The sequence below is a fragment of the Cavia porcellus genome, unplaced genomic scaffold (genome assembly GCF_034190915.1).
Source record: "Cavia porcellus strain 051 isolate PalLab524CR breed Dunkin Hartley unplaced genomic scaffold, mCavPor4.1 scaffold_26, whole genome shotgun sequence".
NCBI lineage: Eukaryota > Metazoa > Chordata > Mammalia > Rodentia > Caviidae > Cavia > Cavia porcellus.
In genome coordinates this window covers 44,728,216-44,746,760 of record NW_026947509.1, presented here as the reverse complement: position 1 = coordinate 44,746,760, position 18,545 = coordinate 44,728,216, and the positions used below count along the sequence as shown (strand labels likewise).

At 39.3% G+C, this 18,545-nt stretch overlaps 1 protein-coding gene across 3 annotated transcripts in view; it reads right to left on the bottom strand.

The window, feature by feature from the left end:
- The window catches only part of Zdbf2 (zinc finger DBF-type containing 2), a 55,114-nt gene extending 36,821 nt beyond the window's left edge, over positions 1 to 18,293 (bottom strand). For all 3 annotated transcript variants that reach the window (XM_063237345.1, XM_063237346.1, XM_063237347.1), the window contains exons 1-2: positions 18,160 to 18,293; positions 13,675 to 13,727 (exon numbers count right to left, since the gene is read on the bottom strand). The gene's annotated coding sequence lies outside the window, so the exon portion shown is untranslated. The remainder of the gene's footprint in view (positions 1 to 13,674; positions 13,728 to 18,159) is intronic.
- Positions 18,294 to 18,545: the final 252 nt, after the last annotated feature.

The window sequence follows — 18,545 nt, the reverse complement described above, 5'->3', positions numbered from 1 at the left end:
TCCTGGTAGGAGAAAGTCACTTTACCAAAAGTCACACACAGAGGCCAAAAGTAATGGAATACAAAAAATACTGTACAGTATAAACAAACAAAAAGTGAGCAGAAACAGACATATAAGTATCAGATAAAATAGACTTTAATAACTACAAAAAAACAAAAATGATCACTGTGTAAAGGCGTCAACTAAACTAGGTAACAAATGTCAACATATACACACACAACAGTAGAGTACCCAATTATACACAGTAAACATTAGATCTAAAAGGAGAGCAGAGCCTAACACAACCACAGAGACTTTTATGACAAAACCCTACTTTCACCAGTGGATGGATTATCAGAAAATCAATTAAGAAGCATCAGAGCTAAACTCCTATGCCCAGCTGTGTCCAACCTGCTGCCCACCATTGGACAGTTTGCCTGGGACACTCTGAGTGAAGATGAATTGTTTTAGGCTGCATATAAAATACATATAAAGCATAATTAATGTATATAAGGAGCATTTTTTAAAATTTAGCACTAGCAAAACCCAAGGACCACAGATAGGACATGTCTGTGACCAAAAGGACCCAGAAGACATTTGCTGAACATTTCATCCAACATCTTAAGGATCCACATTCATCTTACAGCACATGAAATATTTCCCAACATACTAGATCACAAAGTAAGTTTCAACAAGTTCAAAATACCAAAATTAACACTTTTACCTCCTTTGACCAGAATGGAGATAAACCAATTCACAAAAGTAACTTTCAAAACTGTTCAAATGCACAGAAATTAAACAACATTCTCTTAAACAATGGGCCAATGAAGGAATCAAAAGGGAAATTTAAAAATATCCTGAAACCGTTTAAAATTGAAACAAGGGGCAGAAAATAGCTCAGTGGCAAGCACAAGAACATGATTTGATCCCCAATCCCAAAAAAAGAAACGAAAATTGAAACAAGGTATCAAAACTCATCGAATAAAGCAAAAACTGTTGAAGAGGAAGGTGTGCAGTAACAACTACCTACATTAGAAAAAAGATTTAAAATTCAGTGCAATTCAAGGAGCAAGAAAACGAAGAACAAATCAAACCCACTATAATGGGAGGAAATAAATAACAAAGATCAAAGTAAAAACAAATTTTATATATACACACACACACACACACTAACACATTATATTAGAGCAACAAAGACAAAAGAGGGTTTGCATGTGGACAGCACGGGCGTGGGAGAGAACCAAATAAAATCAAGGATGAAGGAGAAACTAAAATTGATATTACAGGAATAAAAAGAATTGTTAAGCATTATGGCAAACCACAGTATGCCAAAAATAATGGAAATCCTAAAAACAAAATGGGTCTTAAGAGACACATGACCTATTAAAATCAAACCATGATGACAAAGAAAACCTGAACAGACCAACATGAATGACAAGATTCAATCAGTAATAAAAAGTATCTCAAAAAAGAAAATCCCAGACCAGATAGATTAACCAACGATTTTTATCAAATTTTTAAAAAATTAATACCACTTCTTTCCAAATTATTTCAAAGTTTTGAAATGAAGAGAACCCTTCCAAAATCAATATACAAGGCCAACATTACCATGATTCCAAAATCAGACAAGGTACAACAAAATTAGAGAGAATTTAAATACATGCAAAAATCCTCAACAAAATACTAAACAATCAGCTGGGTGTGGTGACACACACTCCCATAATTCCAGCACTCCCTGAGGCAGAAAAATCACTGTAGGTTCAAGGGCAACTTGGGCAACACAGCAAGTTCAAAGCAGCCTCAAAAACAAAAAATTAAAATCAAATCCAACAGCATATAAAAAGAGTATATACCACGATCAAGGGAGTTTTATTCAAAGAATGCAAGGATGGTTAAACATCCACAAGTCAGTAAGCATGAAACATCTCACTCTGATGATACTATCATCTCAACAGATACAGAGAAATCATGTGATAAAACTCAACATTTCCTTCATAAGACACTTCAAAACAGTAAGTATTATAGTGACACACCTCACCACAAGGGATGTTCATTACAAACCCATCATACTGAATGGCAGAAAGCTGCAATGTTTTTTTTTTTTTTTCCTAAGATCAGGAACAAGACAAGGCTGCTAACTTTAGTTTGTTGGTTGAGTCAGTCTCACTCTGAAATTCAGGTTGGCCTTGAACTCACTATGTAACCCAGGCTGGCCTCAACTCACTGTAATCCTCAACCTACCACGTGCCAGGATTACAGGTGTGCCACCACACTCACCTAGGGCTGTCAACTGTCACCACTCTCTCCTAACGTAGTATTGGAAGACTAAGCCAGAGCACTAAGACAAGAAAAAGAAAAAAAAAGACATCCAAATAGGGAGGAAACAGTCCAATTATCCCTAGTTGAAGCCAACATAATTTTATATATGGAAAAAAAATGGAATAGTCCATCAAAGGACTATTAGAACTAATAAATGAATTCATTATATAAATTCAGTATCACAGGATATGAAATCAGCATACAAAAAACAGTAGCTTTTTAATACAACAGTAACAAGACTGCCAAGAAAAATCAAGACAGTAATTCCACTCATAATAGCTATAAGATATTAAAAATAGGGGCTGGAGGTTTAGCTTAGCATCATAAGCGCCTGCCTTGCAAGCAGGCAGTCATGAGTTCGATCCCTGGTACCGATAAAAAGGAAAAAGACCAAAAAAAAAAAGATATTAAAAATAGTAAGTAGGAAAAACTTAGACATAAATGATCTCTACAATGGAAATTGCAAAACATGTCAGAATTAAATTGAAAAGGGCATACATAAAAATGGAAAGACAACTCATGTTCATGGAATGAAAATCTTTTATCTCATAAAAATTTACTTCTCAGATATATTAAGGGCTTACAACTTCAGCCACAAAATTCATTTAAAAAATGGGCACGTTTACAAAAAAAAGAAGAAAAGCGGGGGGCGGGACTTGAATGGGCATGTGTCCAAAGGAAATACACAAATAGCTAATGAGCACACGAAAGGGTACCCAGAGATATTAGGGAAATGTAAGTCAGAGGCATCATCAAGATGTCATTCTATGGTCACTAAAATGGTTATTAAAAAAAAGGAAAAGAGCGAGTGCTAGTAAGATTGAGGGCAAATTGGAACCCTCAAATATTGCTGCTGGTAACAGAATATTGACCCACTTGGAAAACGTGAGGCCAGTCCTCAAAACACTTACACACACTTACGCTATGACCCAATAATTCAACTCCTTCACACAAACCCACGAGATCTGGAAACCTATGTCCACGCCAACACTGACGCCAATATCCACTGCAGCAAGACTCGCGGTGGCCGAAGCAGTGAAAGCACCACAAACACCTAATTTCTGGACAAATAAACAAAATGCAGTTTTATCTTCACAATGGAATACCACTTAGCCATGGCAAAGAACGGGGTAGTATACATGGATGAACCTTGAAAGTATGCTAAGAGAAAAAAATCTAGACACCAATGGACACAGGGTATGATTCAGTTTATATGAGATAGCCAGCCTGGCCATGGTTACTGGGAAGAAGATGTATCTGTAAGGACACAGTAGCAAAGGCCATGGGTTTCCTTAACTAGGACCATGGAGAGTCCTGTAATTAGACAGCATGTTGTTTTGTACATATGATAAGATCTCCTAATTTCTCTTTCTTTCTTTCTTTTTTGTCTTTTTGAGACAGGATCTCACTACGCAGCTCAGGCTGGCCTTGAACTCACTTTATAGCCCAGGCTGATCTTGAACTTGTAACAATCCTCCTGCTTCAGACTCCCAAGTACTGGGATTACAGGCGTGACCACCAGGCTCAGCTCCAAATTTCACACTTTAAAGGGGTTAAAAAAAAAAGTTCGATCTTTGCTCCCACCGGCCAGGGAACTTCACAGCTTCCTGCTGCACTGGACCAGCTCAGCAGGTCTTGAACCTGCCTACACCAACTTCCAGCTCTGGGGATTTGGGCTGCCTGCACCCTCAATTCTGGAAACTGGGTGGCCTGAGGTGAGTGTCTCTGCACCATCCCAAGCCCAGGAGTTTGGGATCATTGCTCCCACCAGCCAAGGAACTTCACAGCTTCCTACCACACTCAACTGGCCCCACAGGGCTTGGGCCTGCCTGCTCTATACCAGTGACCCTCTCTCAATCCTGGGAAGTGGGTGGCCACAATCCCAGGAGCTGAGAGCATAGAGGAGGATTTCCAACAGGCCCTGGGAAAGCCCAGGAATAACCCTTGAAACACAGAAATATAGGAAAATGACAAAATGAAAGACCAAAATATAATCTCAAGCCTCCAGCCCATCCTAAGAAAACTTAGGAGCTATGTACATAAAAGAAAACACATGCCATACATCTGAAATAATAGCAACTGAAATAAAGAAGCAACTCTGGGAAGCTTTAAAGGAATTCAAACTAGAAATAATCTCCCAGATAAAGAAGAAATGATAAAAGAAATGAAAGAGATGCTGAACATATCTAAAGAAGGCACAGTTAAAAAACTGGAGGAACTAAACAAAAAAAATAGAATCCCTGGATGAGCAATATAAGAAACAAACAGAATACATAAAGCAGATGCAAAGAGATATACAGGAAATCAAAAATTGAAAGCTGTAAAAACCACCTCAATGAAAGTGAAGATAGAATTTCAGACCTCGAAGACAAGATTGCAGCTAGTGAACAGGAAGGAAAGATCTTTTAAAAATAACAAGGAATCAGGAAATAACAATTCAACAGCTATAAGATGATGCAAAGAAAAACAACATAAGATTGATAGGGATAAATGCAAAAGAAGGGGATTAGCATAAAGGATGTCAAGAGGATATTTAGAGAAGTAATAGCTGAAAATTTCCCAAACATGAGATTAGAAACTGACATCAGGATCAGTGAAGCATAAAGAACTCCAAATAGCCATAACCAAAATAAAATTATACTCAGACATATAATAATCACCATCCCAGAAATCCAACAAACCTATCAGAATCACAGCAGACTTCTCAGCACAAACAAGTCAAGAAGAGCATGGAGTGAAGTATTTCAGATCCTAAGGGAAAATGATTTCCAACCTAGACTGATGTACCCTGAAAAACTGTCCTTCAAAATGGATGAAGAAATAAGATACTTCCATGACAAAGAACAGCTGAAGAACTTCATTATCACCAAGCCAACCCTGCAAAGAATGACAGTTTAGATACACTTAGGAAAAAAACCACTAAGCAAAGTAGACAATTAAACAGAACAGAAAGATGCAACAGCAGAAAGATAACATGCCAACAATAAACAATATATAACAGTTATAACCATTAATGTAAATGGTCTCAATGCACCAATTAAAAGAAACAAACTGGCAGAATGGATCAAGAAACAACATACAACCATATGCTGTCTACAAGAAACCCATCTAACCCAAAAGGATACTCATAGACTGAAAGTCAAAGGATGGAAACCAATACTTCATGCAACAAGAACTCAAAAAGAGCAAGGGTAGCTATTCTGTTTGCAGAAAATGTGAACTTCAAACCAAGAATGATCAGAAGAGATAAAGAAGGTCATTGCATACTGGTTAGGGGAAAACTTCAAGAGGAAGACATAAAAATCTTAAATATATATGCACTAAATTTCAGAATACCCAGTTATATAAAGCAAGTATTAATAGAAATGAAAAACCAAATTAGCAATAACACAATTATAACAGGAGACCTTAACACACCACTGACACCAAGAGACAGATCAACCAGACAGAAAATCAGCAAAGAAATAAGAGAACTGAATCACACCTGTGAACAAATGGACTTGATAGACATATACAAAGTGTTCCATCCAACAACATCAGAATACACATTTTTCTCAGCAGTACATGGGACATTCTCTAAAACGGACCATATACTTGCCCACAGAACATATTTAAATAAATGCAAAAGAGTTGAAATTATCCCATGCATGTTATCGGATCATAGTGCCATGAAATTAGAAACTAATGATAAAAGATACTGCAAAAGTCCACAAACACATGGAAACTGAATAACACACTCTTGAGTAATCAGTGAGTCACAGGGGAAATTAAAGAAGAAATTAAACAATACCTACAAGCAAACGAAAATTCAAATACAACTTACCAGAACCTGTGGGATGCAATGAAAGCTGTCCTCAGGAAAATTTAATGCACTGAGTTCCCATATGAGGAAAACAGAATGAATACAAATAAATAACCTGATGCTATACCTCAAACATCTAGAAAAAGAAGAGCAAGTCAAGCCCAAAGCCAAAAGAAGGAAGGAAATTATAAAAATCAGAGCAGAAATTAATGCAATAGAGACTAAGAAAACAATCCAAAGAATCAATGAATCAAAGAGTTGGTTCAAAACATATGAAGTACCAAAGCTAGGTCAAGAAGATGTAAAACTGCTGAATAACCCAATTTCTATTAATGAAATTGAAAATGTAATTAAGTCTTTACCTACAAAGAAGCAACCCAGGCCCAGACAGATTCACTGCTAAATTCTACAAGAAATACAAAGAAGACTTAATGCCGACACTCCTCAAACTCTTCAATGAAATTGAAAGGGAAGCAATCCTTTCTAAGTCATTCCTCAAAGCAAATATTACTCTAGTACCAAAACCTGAGAAAGACCCAACTAAAAAAGAGAACTACAGACCAATCTCCCTAATGAACACAGATGCAAAAATCCTCAATAAAATTTGGCAAATAGGATGGAGCAAATCAAGAAGATTATATACCATGGCCAAATGGGATTCATCCCAGGCATGCAGGGATGGTTCAACATATGTAAATCAGTAAATGTAATCCACCACAACAATAAAGCCAAAACTAAGAATCACATGATCATTTATATAGATGCAAAAAAAAAGCTTTTTTATAAGGTCCAACATTCATTCATGATAAGAACCTTACAGAAAATTGGAAGAGATATGATAAAGGTCATCTATGACAAACCAACAGCATCATACTAAATGGCCAAAAAATTGAAGGCCTTTACTTTAAAATCAGGCACAAGACAAGGATGTCCCTTATCACCACTCCTATTTAATATAGTACTGCAAGTACTAGCCAGAGCAATTAGACAAGAGAGAGAAATAAAAGGGGTAAAGATAGGAAAAGAAGAAGTTAAATTATCATTGTTTTCAGATGACATGATACTCTACATAGAAGACCCCCTAAACTGCATTGAAAGACTCTTAGATATAATAAATAAATTCAGTAATGTAGCTGGATACAAAATCAATACTCAAAAATTAGTATCATTCCTATACACTAACAACAAAATCTCAGAGAGAGAAATAAGAGAAGCCACACCCTTCACACTAGCAACTAAAAAAATGAAATATTTAGGAATTACTCTTACAAAAGAAGTGAAAGATCTACATAGGGAAAATTATAATCCACTGAAAAAGGAAATTGAAGAGGATCTCAGAAAATGGAAAGACATCCCTTGCTCATCGATAGGAAGAATAAATATTGTGAAAATGGCCATTCTCCCAAAACTGTTATACAGATTCAATGCAATCCCAATAAAAATACCATCAACCTAACTCATAGATCTAGAGAAATCACTCCTAAAATTCATCTGGAGCAAGAAGAGACCTAGAATAGCAAAGACAGTTCTAAGTAACAAAGGCAAATCAGGAGGTATCACAATCCCTGACTTGAAATTATACTACAAAGCAACTGTAGTAAAATCATTTACGTGGTACTGGAATAAAAACAGAGACGAAGATCAATGGAATAGATTAGAAGATAACAACCACAAACGCACTCAAAGGGGCCAAACATGTTCACTGGAAGAACAATAGTCTCTTTAATAAATGGTGTTGGAAAAACTGGCTCTCCATATGCCGAAAACTAAAACTAGACCCATGCCTATTACCATGTACTAAACTTAAATCTAAATAGATCAAAGATCTGAATATTAAAACAGAAACACTAAATCTATTGGAAGACAAATTGGGTAAAAACCTTGAAGACATAGGGATAGGTAGAGAATTCGTGAACAGGAATCAAACTGCATAGGAAATACTTGCCAGAATCAACAACTGGGATCATGTCTTATTAAAAAGTTTCTGCATGTCAAAAGAAATCTGTAGCATAGTGAAAAGAAAACCCACAAACTGGTAAAAAAAAAATCTTAGTAAACTGTCCCTCAGACAAAGGTCTTCTGTCTAAAACATATAAAGAATTTTTTAAAAATCAGACCCCCAAAATTCAAAGATCCAATCCAAAAATGGGCATCTCAGATGAATACACAGTTCTCAGTTCAAGAAATACAAATGGCAAATAAATACATGAAAAAATGTTCATCATCATTACTCATTAGAGAAATGCAAATTAAAACCACACTGAGATTCCATCTCAGTCCTGAAAGAATGGCCAGGATCAAGAAAATTACCAACAACAAATGCTGGAGAGGCTGAAGGGAAAAAGGACCTCTCCTGCACTGTTGGTGGGAGTATAGACTGGTGCAACCATTGTGGAGGTCAGTCTGGAGATTTGTCAGAAAGCTGGGATTGGGGGTCCCGTTTATTCTAGCTATTCCACTTCAAGGCATATTCCCAGGAGAACTAAAAGCATCATACCACAGTGATATATGTCACCCATGTTTTGGCAACACAATTTGAAATAGCCAGATCTTGGAAACAACCTAAGTGTCCATCAACTGAGGAATGGATAAAAAAGATGTGGTATTTTTATACAATGGAGTACTACTCAGCTATAAAGAATGATCACACTGAGATATTTATAAATAAATGGACGCAGCTTGAAACCATACTCATAAGCAAAATAAATCAAACTCACATGTATAAATACCGAATAGTTTCCCTAGTGTAAGAAATGGTAAGAATACATAAAAGTATACGGTAATCATGATTCCCCATTAGATTGCTTTGAAGCCTTATAATGTTTTCATTCATTAGTTGGAATGTTTTTATTCTGGGTTGTGTAATTTTATTGTCTGTGATGGTATGAACAGCTGTTTTCAAGAAAACAAGACATTATAATAGCTAGTGATGATTTAATATCATCTTGTTTTGAAGTCCCACCAGTTCTTCTATCTCCATCAGTTTTATCATGTTGTATCTTACTAGATTTTATTATATGTGACAGTATAAACAAAATTTTTTATAGACAAGGAGATAATATAGTAACCATTGTTCATTTTCTGTTAGTTGGTTCTGAATATCCTGTAATACTTTCATTCTCTTGAATGGTTTTTTTTTTCTCTTGAATGGTTTTACACTGTCTTGTTATGTTTATATACTATAGTATATAAAGGTATACTCAAACATTTCAAGGAAAGAGACACTATGGTAACTACTGTTATGTGGGGTTGTCTTGTGGTGAAACACTATGTTGCTTAAGTTGTTCTGTTCTGACCTGTGTTGTTATGTCCTCTTTTATCTTAATCTTTTTAAAAAAATTTTTAAAATGTGAAAAAAAAGTTCTGCTGGGGATTTAGCTCAGTGGCATAAGCACCTGCCTGACAAGCCTGAGGTCATGAGTTCCATCCCTGGTATCAATAAAACAAAAAAAGTGGGCCAGTAAAGTTTATGGTGTAAGAATTAAAATGTTAATGAAAAGATTTTTTGGAAGAATCTCTACACCAACCATCCTCCCCAAGAGCAGCCACTGGGGTCTTTCTCAAGTACAGGGCCCACTGCTTAGAACCCCAACGTGGGATAAGATTCAAAGTTCTCACACTGCAACCTACAAGGTCTCGCTGAACCTGCTGCTCCAACATCACCTACTACAGATGTCTCTCCTTCAGGGACCTCCCCAGTGAAGGACCACTCAGGCTTTCAGCCCAGGGGCCCTGTTCAGACTCAGGAACTACCACCTGGACCCACATTCAGACTTCTGACACAGGCCTGCCCAGTGCATGGCTGGAACCCTGCCGACTGTACTGCACAGTGGAGGATGGGGGCTCTATGCGTTACACATTACAGGACTGTGTGTAAGGCTGATGTGATCAAAGCAAAGCCATCACATCGGTGCTCCATCGACCACTCCTTTGTTCTGAATACTGCAATGACACACTCAACACGATTCCTCACTGAGCGACCCGTTCACTGGTCATGGCAGGAACAGACCTTAGTCCTTAAGCAGGGTGTCCGCCCCTGCCCCCTCCCCTCAGCTGCACACTTCTGCCAAGGCTCCCTGTCCTCACTTGCCTGGAAATGTCCCTTGTGCATGTGCAAGGCCGGCAACGCCCTTCATCCCAACCCCCTCCCCAACAATCCTTTCTTTAAAAGCCCTCACCTGCCCGCGCTACCTAAAACAACCTGCCTTCCTGTTTTGTTTTCCTCATAAAAGGTATCGTAATCTAACATACAGTGCACTGGCTCACATGATCATGTGTTCTGTGTCTTACTATACTAGAATGTAAGCTCCACACACATTTAGTTTTATAAAAGCATGTGCAAACTAGTACATTCTCAATACGATCTGTTGATTGAATGACTGAATGAATAAAAGGTAAAAGGAAGGACACAAGGCAAAGGGGCCCTGAGGCAGGAGTGAGGGCACCAGCAGGAGCCGCTCAGCTGGTCCAGGCTGGCGTAGGTGACACAGCAGTAGCCTGGACTCTTCTGTGTGCTGACTAACAGAAGGTGGAGAGCGGCTGTGCTCCAGCGCTCAGGCTGCAAGAAAGGAACAGGACCAACAGCTCTGTGACCTCTGCCCTGCTCCCTGAAGACAAGTGGCTCAGAGATCTGTTCCTACTCCTAACAGCAGTTCAAAAGACAAAGATGCAGACAGCAAAAACTATCAGTCTCCTAATCACATGCCAGAGTTGTGAGGGATAACTCAAGTCATGAAGGGTACAGGACTCAACTTGTACAGGCAAACGGCCACTTCTGAGACAGAACTCTAGGTTAGCATCCTCTTTACCTTCTCCATGATGCTTCTGTAAGAAACCCCAGGTTATCTGAATTCTCGGGGTCACAGATGACAGTGTCAGTCCTCTGTCATGAGGGTGAAGCTATCGCATGACAACATCACTCAACTCACAAGGGCCAGCCCCTGAACTACAGTGGAGCCCCGTACACAAACTTAGTTCTCTCTGCAAATCTCACAAGATCCGAATCAGGGTCATTGTCTCTCTTGTGGGGAAATTTGATTTAGTTCTCTCATTCAATTCAGTTTGCGACCAGAATCGCAGAAGGAATTAAGTTCATGAACTGAAGCATCACAAAGTTGCTAAAAATCTGATTAACACCTAAGCAAGTCTCTGGGAACACCTACTAGTACTCTCCCAACAGTAAGTAAACCAAATAAATGCTAGGAGTTTTTTTCCTGCAGTGCTCTGAAATTTCTTGACGAATCATTTCCTATCACTAAAACCAGCATCTGTCAACCCTATATTCTACAGCAGTTCCAGACCAGGGACTGAGTTAGCAGGGCTGAGTCAGAGCCTAGGATTCAGAATTTCAAATCTTTCCCAAGCAATTCTGACACACAGCCAATTTTTATTAGCTGACCTAATGAGTGTATATGTGTGTGTGTGTGTGTGTGTGTGTGTGTGTATGACATCGTATCTACATATAATTAAGTGGAAAAAAATAATTCAATGCATTTTCCTTGTTGGTTTGTTAAATTGAAAACAGAACTGCAAATAATGTTGTCAGGTTTTAAATGCTAATAATTTAAAATAATCTTGTCGGTTAGAAAACGTGGAATTATTCTGTAATGTGCAATAAGTGCTTCTACATGAGATTATTCTGCAACAGAAAAGGGTTTTTTTCTTCTCTTTATGAGGGTACAGGAAATTGAACTCAGGACCTCACACTTCACAGGCAAGGCACCACTGCACCACTGAGTTATATCTCTGCCCTCCCTTTTTTTGAGACAGGGTCTCACTATACAGTTAAGGCTGGCCTCAAACTCACAGAAGCCTCCGGCTCAGCCTCCTAAGTGCTAGGATTACAGGTGTGTGCCACCACACCGGGTTTAAAAGTTTATTAAAATCTGCAATGACACTTAAAACCAGTAAGCTGAGAACACGAAAACTTCAAGTTAAAATTCTTCTATACCATCCACTTACCAATGAGTTTATTGAAAACTTCTGATTTTCTGATTTCCCACATTTATGGGTAAAATTAATTAAACCAGATTTTAAAATAATGTATATAGGGGCTGGGGATTTAGCTCAGCGGCATAAGCGCCTGCCTTGCAAGCAGGCAGTCCTGAGTTCGATCCCTGGTACCGATAAAAAGGAAAAAGACCAAAAAAAATGTATATATTATTTAAAATGTGGTCTTTGGGGCTGGGGCTATAGAGTATGAGTGCCTGCCTAGCAAGCACAAGGTCCTGAGTTCAATTCCTGTAGAGCCGGGGAAGTAGCCCAAGTGGCACAGCACCTGCCTGCCTGAGTTCAGTTCCTGGTACCCCATAATAAATAAACCAAAAAAAATAAAATGAAATGTGGTCTTTCTTCCATTAGTTTGCTATACACATTATTCTGAAGCAACAAAATAAGACAAAGTTTGTTATATTTATAAATAGGATAATTTTTGGACTAAGAGAATCCTAGAGCTAAAGCCTAAATTTAGAAAAGTGAAGAGTAACTTTTTTTGGTACCAGCAATTGAACTCACAACCTCTCACTTGCCAGGCATGTGCTGTAACAAACTTTTTAATTAATTTTTGGGGCTGGGAATTTAGCTCAGTGGCGTAAGTGCCTGTCTGGCAAGTTCAAGGTCATGAGTTCGATCCCTAGCACCAAAAAAAAAAAAAAACCTCTAAAGGATACAACTGCAAGTGTGTTTAGGTGTGTTAGGATAGATGACCATATTACTGAGTTTTTGTTGGATCATTGAACACAACTGTTTGCAGTCTCACTGTTTGAATGTCCACTTTGCATGCTTTGATCCTGTGACTTGAGCAACTATTTCTAAGATGGCAATGTGTAATCTATTAACTGGTGATTTCTCACTTTTTTTTTTTTTGTAGTTCTGAATTACTTGTACCCTTACACTGTTTTGTTTTGTTTTGATTTTTTTCTTTTTTTCCTTTTAAATAAAAATTTTTTTAAAACTCTGAAAATATAATGAAAACACTGAATGAAAGGCAAAATGAAAATGAATCTAAGCCAGGTATAGTGGCACATGCTTGTGATCCCAGCCTCTGGGAGGCTTAGACAGCAAGAGTTTGAGGCCAGCCTTGCTACAAAGTCAGTTCAAAGCCAGTCTGAATTTCATGGGGAAACCTTGTCTCAAAACAAACAAACAAAATCTCATATCATACACATGAAAATTAAATACTAATCCTCAGAGCCTTTACACACGAAGGCACGATCACGTGCTATGTGTATCATCTCTCCTCTCACAATGACAGTGAGTTACAAAGGTTCAGAGGTACTTTTTTTTTTTTTTTTAAATTCACGTTTCAGAATCCTGTCTAACACTTATCAAATCAAACACCCCTGGGGTGAGGGGGGGGAAGCCCAGACACAGGCTATTACACATTCTGTGAAACGTTACAAGGATGCTATGCTGATCCAATAACATAAGTTATCATCTTTAATTAATAATAAAATTCTTACCTATTAAATGGATCGTTTCTTTATGGCCAGGAATAATACTGCTTTGCCTGACCTTCTGCAAACTCTGAATTCCATTACAACCTGATATTTTTCACAAAGCAACAAATGATTTACCTTGAGCAGAAAACGGTAGGTATTTCATCAGTGCCACTGGTTTCAGCAAACACCTGCAAATTAAAATTAAAAAATGTTTAAAAAGTCAAAAAAAATTTAAAAAAATAAAAAGGTAAGTATGTAAGTATCTATCACTCATCAAACAAATACACTTAAATTAAAATTTGGAAAACAATACAATTATGCTTGTGGTAATGGAAAACAGTGACTTGAGAACACAAAGCAAGTTATACACTGTTCTACGGCTCTGCCTGCCCGCTAACTCACCATTATACACTTCGGATTCCAGGTTCCAGGAGCAACTGGGAACACATAGAAGGCACAACCACATCTCTGGTAAGACTGACGACAAAAATGCTATCAAACCCAACAGGCTTCATGGGACTCTTAAAAGGAATCTATGTGTGAGGTCAATCTGTGGGTCCTGGATTAATGACCCAAGCTCTCAAGCTTCTGTATTAATTTTAATGAAAACACTGTTAATTCTTTACCATCCACCCATATCAATCAACAGTGACGCAGAAGGATCAGTGATTTTCCCCCCTCTCTGCTCTGTGAAGGAAACGTTTTGCTCAGGATCCTGGGTTAGGAAGATTTCTAATTCTTGGGCTCAAAAGAACCAGTGACTCAACTGTTTGTTTAAAGCACCATTTTTCAGCACCTTCTTTGTGTGAGTTCTGCACTAGAAGCTTGAAGGGATAAACACCCAGGTGAGATAAGCTTTCTTGTCATCTGCAAGTTTAAGATGGAACTGGAAAATGAATTCGAAGTATTCAGTGGGGTCTGAGAAATACATTACGTTTTTAAAAAGGTTCAGGGCAGACTGTATCGTTCACTGGGCATCTGACTAGCATGCATGAGACTGTAGATTTGATCCCTTGCACTGCAATATCAGAAATAATAATAATAATTATTATTATAGCTAATGGGCTCATTTGCAAAGCTCAGTTTTAGCTGGAACACCCAGACATCAAAGTAAATATGGTTTTCGTTTTGCTTTTCTGTTTGTCTGTTTCTTTTTTGTTTTGTTTTGTTTTTGATACTGGGGATTGAAGCCAGGGTCTTATCACTGAGCTACACCGCTAACCCCTTTTAATTTTATTTTGGGATTTAGTGATTTTATTAAACATGGAATTTGTAAAGCCTGTGCACTGACCTTGCCTCAGTCTCCCAGGGTGCTGGAATTACAGGGGTGAGACACCGTCCCCGAAGTCGATATGAGTTTTTAATCAAGTTTTAGAAAAATATTATCTGCTTGCACAATGTCAGGAAAGATATTCTAAGAAATAAACATGCATAAATTCAAAAGCAAAAATACCACAGGTGTACCTTGAGACGGCAAGCACATAGGGTTAGCTCAATCTAACATTTCATTTAAGAATTTAAGGGATTTAAAAAAAAAAAAAGAATTTAAGGGGTGGGCTAAGGGTACAGCTCAGCAGCAAGCACCTGCCTGGCAAGTGCAAGGTCTTGAGTTCAAGTCCTGGTAACCCCCCCAAATAAAGAAAGAAAAAAAAAAAGAATCTAAGGGCTAATAAAACAGGAAAGGCAGACTAAGTATTGCCATAGTAGGACTCAAAGGCAGACTCAGGAATTTGGACATCTAAGTCAGAACTGGTTTTTGAAAACAGGTACATTCAAAGAGGACTGTAAGAAAATTCTCGAACAATGGTTCCCTCCTACTCAAAAGGGTTTTTCAAAGGACAAGGAACATAACTGTTATACTAACTACCACTTCCTAGTACTGGTAAATTAGTTAAGACCTGAAATACCCTAATTCAATAAGTCAGTATCTTTTAAAGCAGTCTCATTTGAAAATGGAAAATACACATTTTAATTTTTCTGTTTTAATTTTAAGTGACTTTTATTATAGAAATAAAGCACAGTAATAATGCAGTTATAAATACAAATGAGTATACATAGCCATACTCCCACCACCCATCATTAATACCCATCACTTTTCTAAATATCCTTTTATAAAAGCAGAATCGCACCACACACACCATTCCATTTCTTTCTCTCATTGTCTGTGATGTATCTGGCATCATATGGAATTCCAAACCCGAATTTCTAATAATTGCACTCTTTTTGCATCTTATCAGGGTAAGGTAAAACCCTTACCAGTTGGTGATTTAATAATTTTAAAATTATACACATTACTTTAATATTTTAATCTTAAACATACACTATCTATATATGTTTAAGATTAAAATGGGCTTTTTTTCCCTTCGTTGTTGCTTAAGGCTTTTGTTTTGATTTCTTTGTGGACAGATTACCTAGAATTCCAAATCATGTTTTTCATAAGCCACATCATAATTCACCCTCAATGTTTTAATTTTCATTACTTTAAAGCACAGAGTCTAAACACATTTCCAAGTCTGAGAGCAAATTTATGATTATTAAGATTTTTCCCCCAACTGTTTACATGAAGTTAAAAATGAAAGGCCCCCCCCCCTTTTTTAAGGCCAAAGCATTTATTTTTCTTAAAAATTGCTATTTTTTAAATAGCAGTGTTCACCCTCTTATCTCATTGGTTTTTCGTAACAGGTAAAATTGCATAAACTCACCTGGGACAGGAGCAGAGAGACTGCTGAACTGCCAGAGGCTGTTTGATTTTAAGAATACTGTATTTCTTGCCCATCAAGATCTGAGCCAGATGCTGAGATAAACATTAACAAAAATATCTGTGGCAATGATTTTAGAGTGGTACTCTGTGCCCCTTGAGCTGACTGTGGTGGCAATGTGATAGCGGTGACAGAATCCAAAATCCTCACAGGAAATATTTTTCAATTGCTGGAAAATGGCAAAATCAACTTAATAGAAAATAGGAAAAGAGGGGCTGGGGATTTAGCTCAGCGGCGTAAGCGTCTGCCTTGCAAGCAGGCAGTCGTGAGTTCAATCCCTGGTACTGATAAAAACGAAAAAGACAAAAAAAAAAAAAAAAAAAAGAAAGAAAGAAAGAAAATAGGAAAAGACAACAGAAGAGCACCTGATTTTCTTTAGTTAGACAATTTAAGTTATCTAACTGCAAGCAAACAACTGGGAAGTAATCACATAACAATGTTCAAATGATATACAAAAAGATCCTTCTAATTCAGGGTCAGTTCTTCCATATGACACTATTAAATAATTTTTTCTATTAAACAATTTTCAACTTTTCTTTCTTTTTCTTTTTGTTTAATTATCCATACTCTGCAGGCTTTCTCTCCATCGCACGCATCCAGTACACCTCCACTCAGTCTTAATAATAATGGCCAACGATCACTGAATACTTAATTTGAGCCAAGCATCCTGTCCACAGCCTCATATGTGCACCTCATTTAAACACTCAGCCGTCTGAAGAGGCAAAATAATTCACACTTAGTAAATCAGGAAGCTTGGAAAGCAAAGGTTTTCACCGTTGGGCTTCACATCAACAGCCAGTGTAGCTGGTCAGATCTGAGTTGTTTACGCTTGAGCCTCTTACACCAACACTGCTGTATTTTTAGAAATGCTAATTAACTGCTGAAATATTAGGCAGAAACAAATAATCGGGTACCTAATTATACACAATAAACAACGTCACCTGAAAAAAAAAAAACAGATAAAACTAACGTTTATTTTAACTGCATCATTGCTGCTCTGTCAGGACCTAGAACTAAAGACTACAAATTTATGTAGCATGGAAAAAATAATTTATTTTAGCATGACATCGCAAAAAAGCAATACCTGTTGTTACAATCTAACATACAAACGCGTGCGCGCGCACAATTAAAGATTTCACGAAACAATACCCTCTCTCCGCGTTTTCTGGCATTTTCTATTCTGTCTTCAAATTCACTTTTTAAGAATACTCATCCTTTATTTTCGTCTCCAAACCAGCCGTTGCGAAATCGCTACCTGCAAACCCGTACCTCAAATTCTTCTCAGAGTAAACAATATTTTACAGAAACCAGTTGCTACCCCGAATCCAGCTTTTTTCCAGCCAATCGCGAGCCCACCGCATTGACACGCAATCAGAGCTTCAGCGAGTTTCCTCCAAGCCCCCCTCGGCTCCCAGCGACACAGACAAACTCCGCCGAGGCATTAAGTGAAAAATCGGACAACGAACGCCCACGCCCGTGGGGCACACTCACACTTACACACGCGAGTCCGCGGACGGGGGACACCTGCGAGATTGCGACGCCCCACTCGGCCCCGCACCCCTCCCCAGAGTGCCCGCCGCAGCAGGGAAACGAACACGCGAGTACGCGGCCACGCGGGCTGCCCCGTGCGCATTTGCACAACTGTTGCACGACGGCGGTCAGCGGTCACCGCACTCACGCGCGCACATTCACACATATGCACACGCACACTCGCGTGCCGCCCGGATAAAGTGCAGCCGCCTCTGAACCGGAGCCCGGCCGGGCACGCAGGGCACGCGGGGCACGCGGGGGGCCGGGATCGCCGCCCGCAGGTGCGCGGGGCCACGCTGAGCCCGCGGCCCCCGGGCGTCCGCGCCCTCACCTCCTCCGAGCCGCCGTCCCGCTGCCTACGCTGGGCCGGACTCAGGGTCCCGAGCGCGCAGAGTCCCCGCCGGGGCCCCGCGCCCGCTGCGTCCGCTCCCCGCGCGCCCCGAGTCACGACTGGCTCCGCGGGTCCCCGCGCCGCGCCGCGCCGCAGCCGCTGCAGCTCTGACGTCAGGCAAGGTGCGAACACAGGGGCCTCTGACGCACGGCCAGGCGCCGCCCCCCGCCCACGCCCACGCCCACCCACTCCGCGCGCGCGCCCCGCCCCGCGGCTCTGCACATCAGTCCGCTGGGCGCGCAGCTACTTAGCGCGCGAGACCAGACGCCAGAGTCTGCAGTTGTGAACCAATGAGCTGGGCCTCTGCCCGCTCCCGGCGCGGCGTG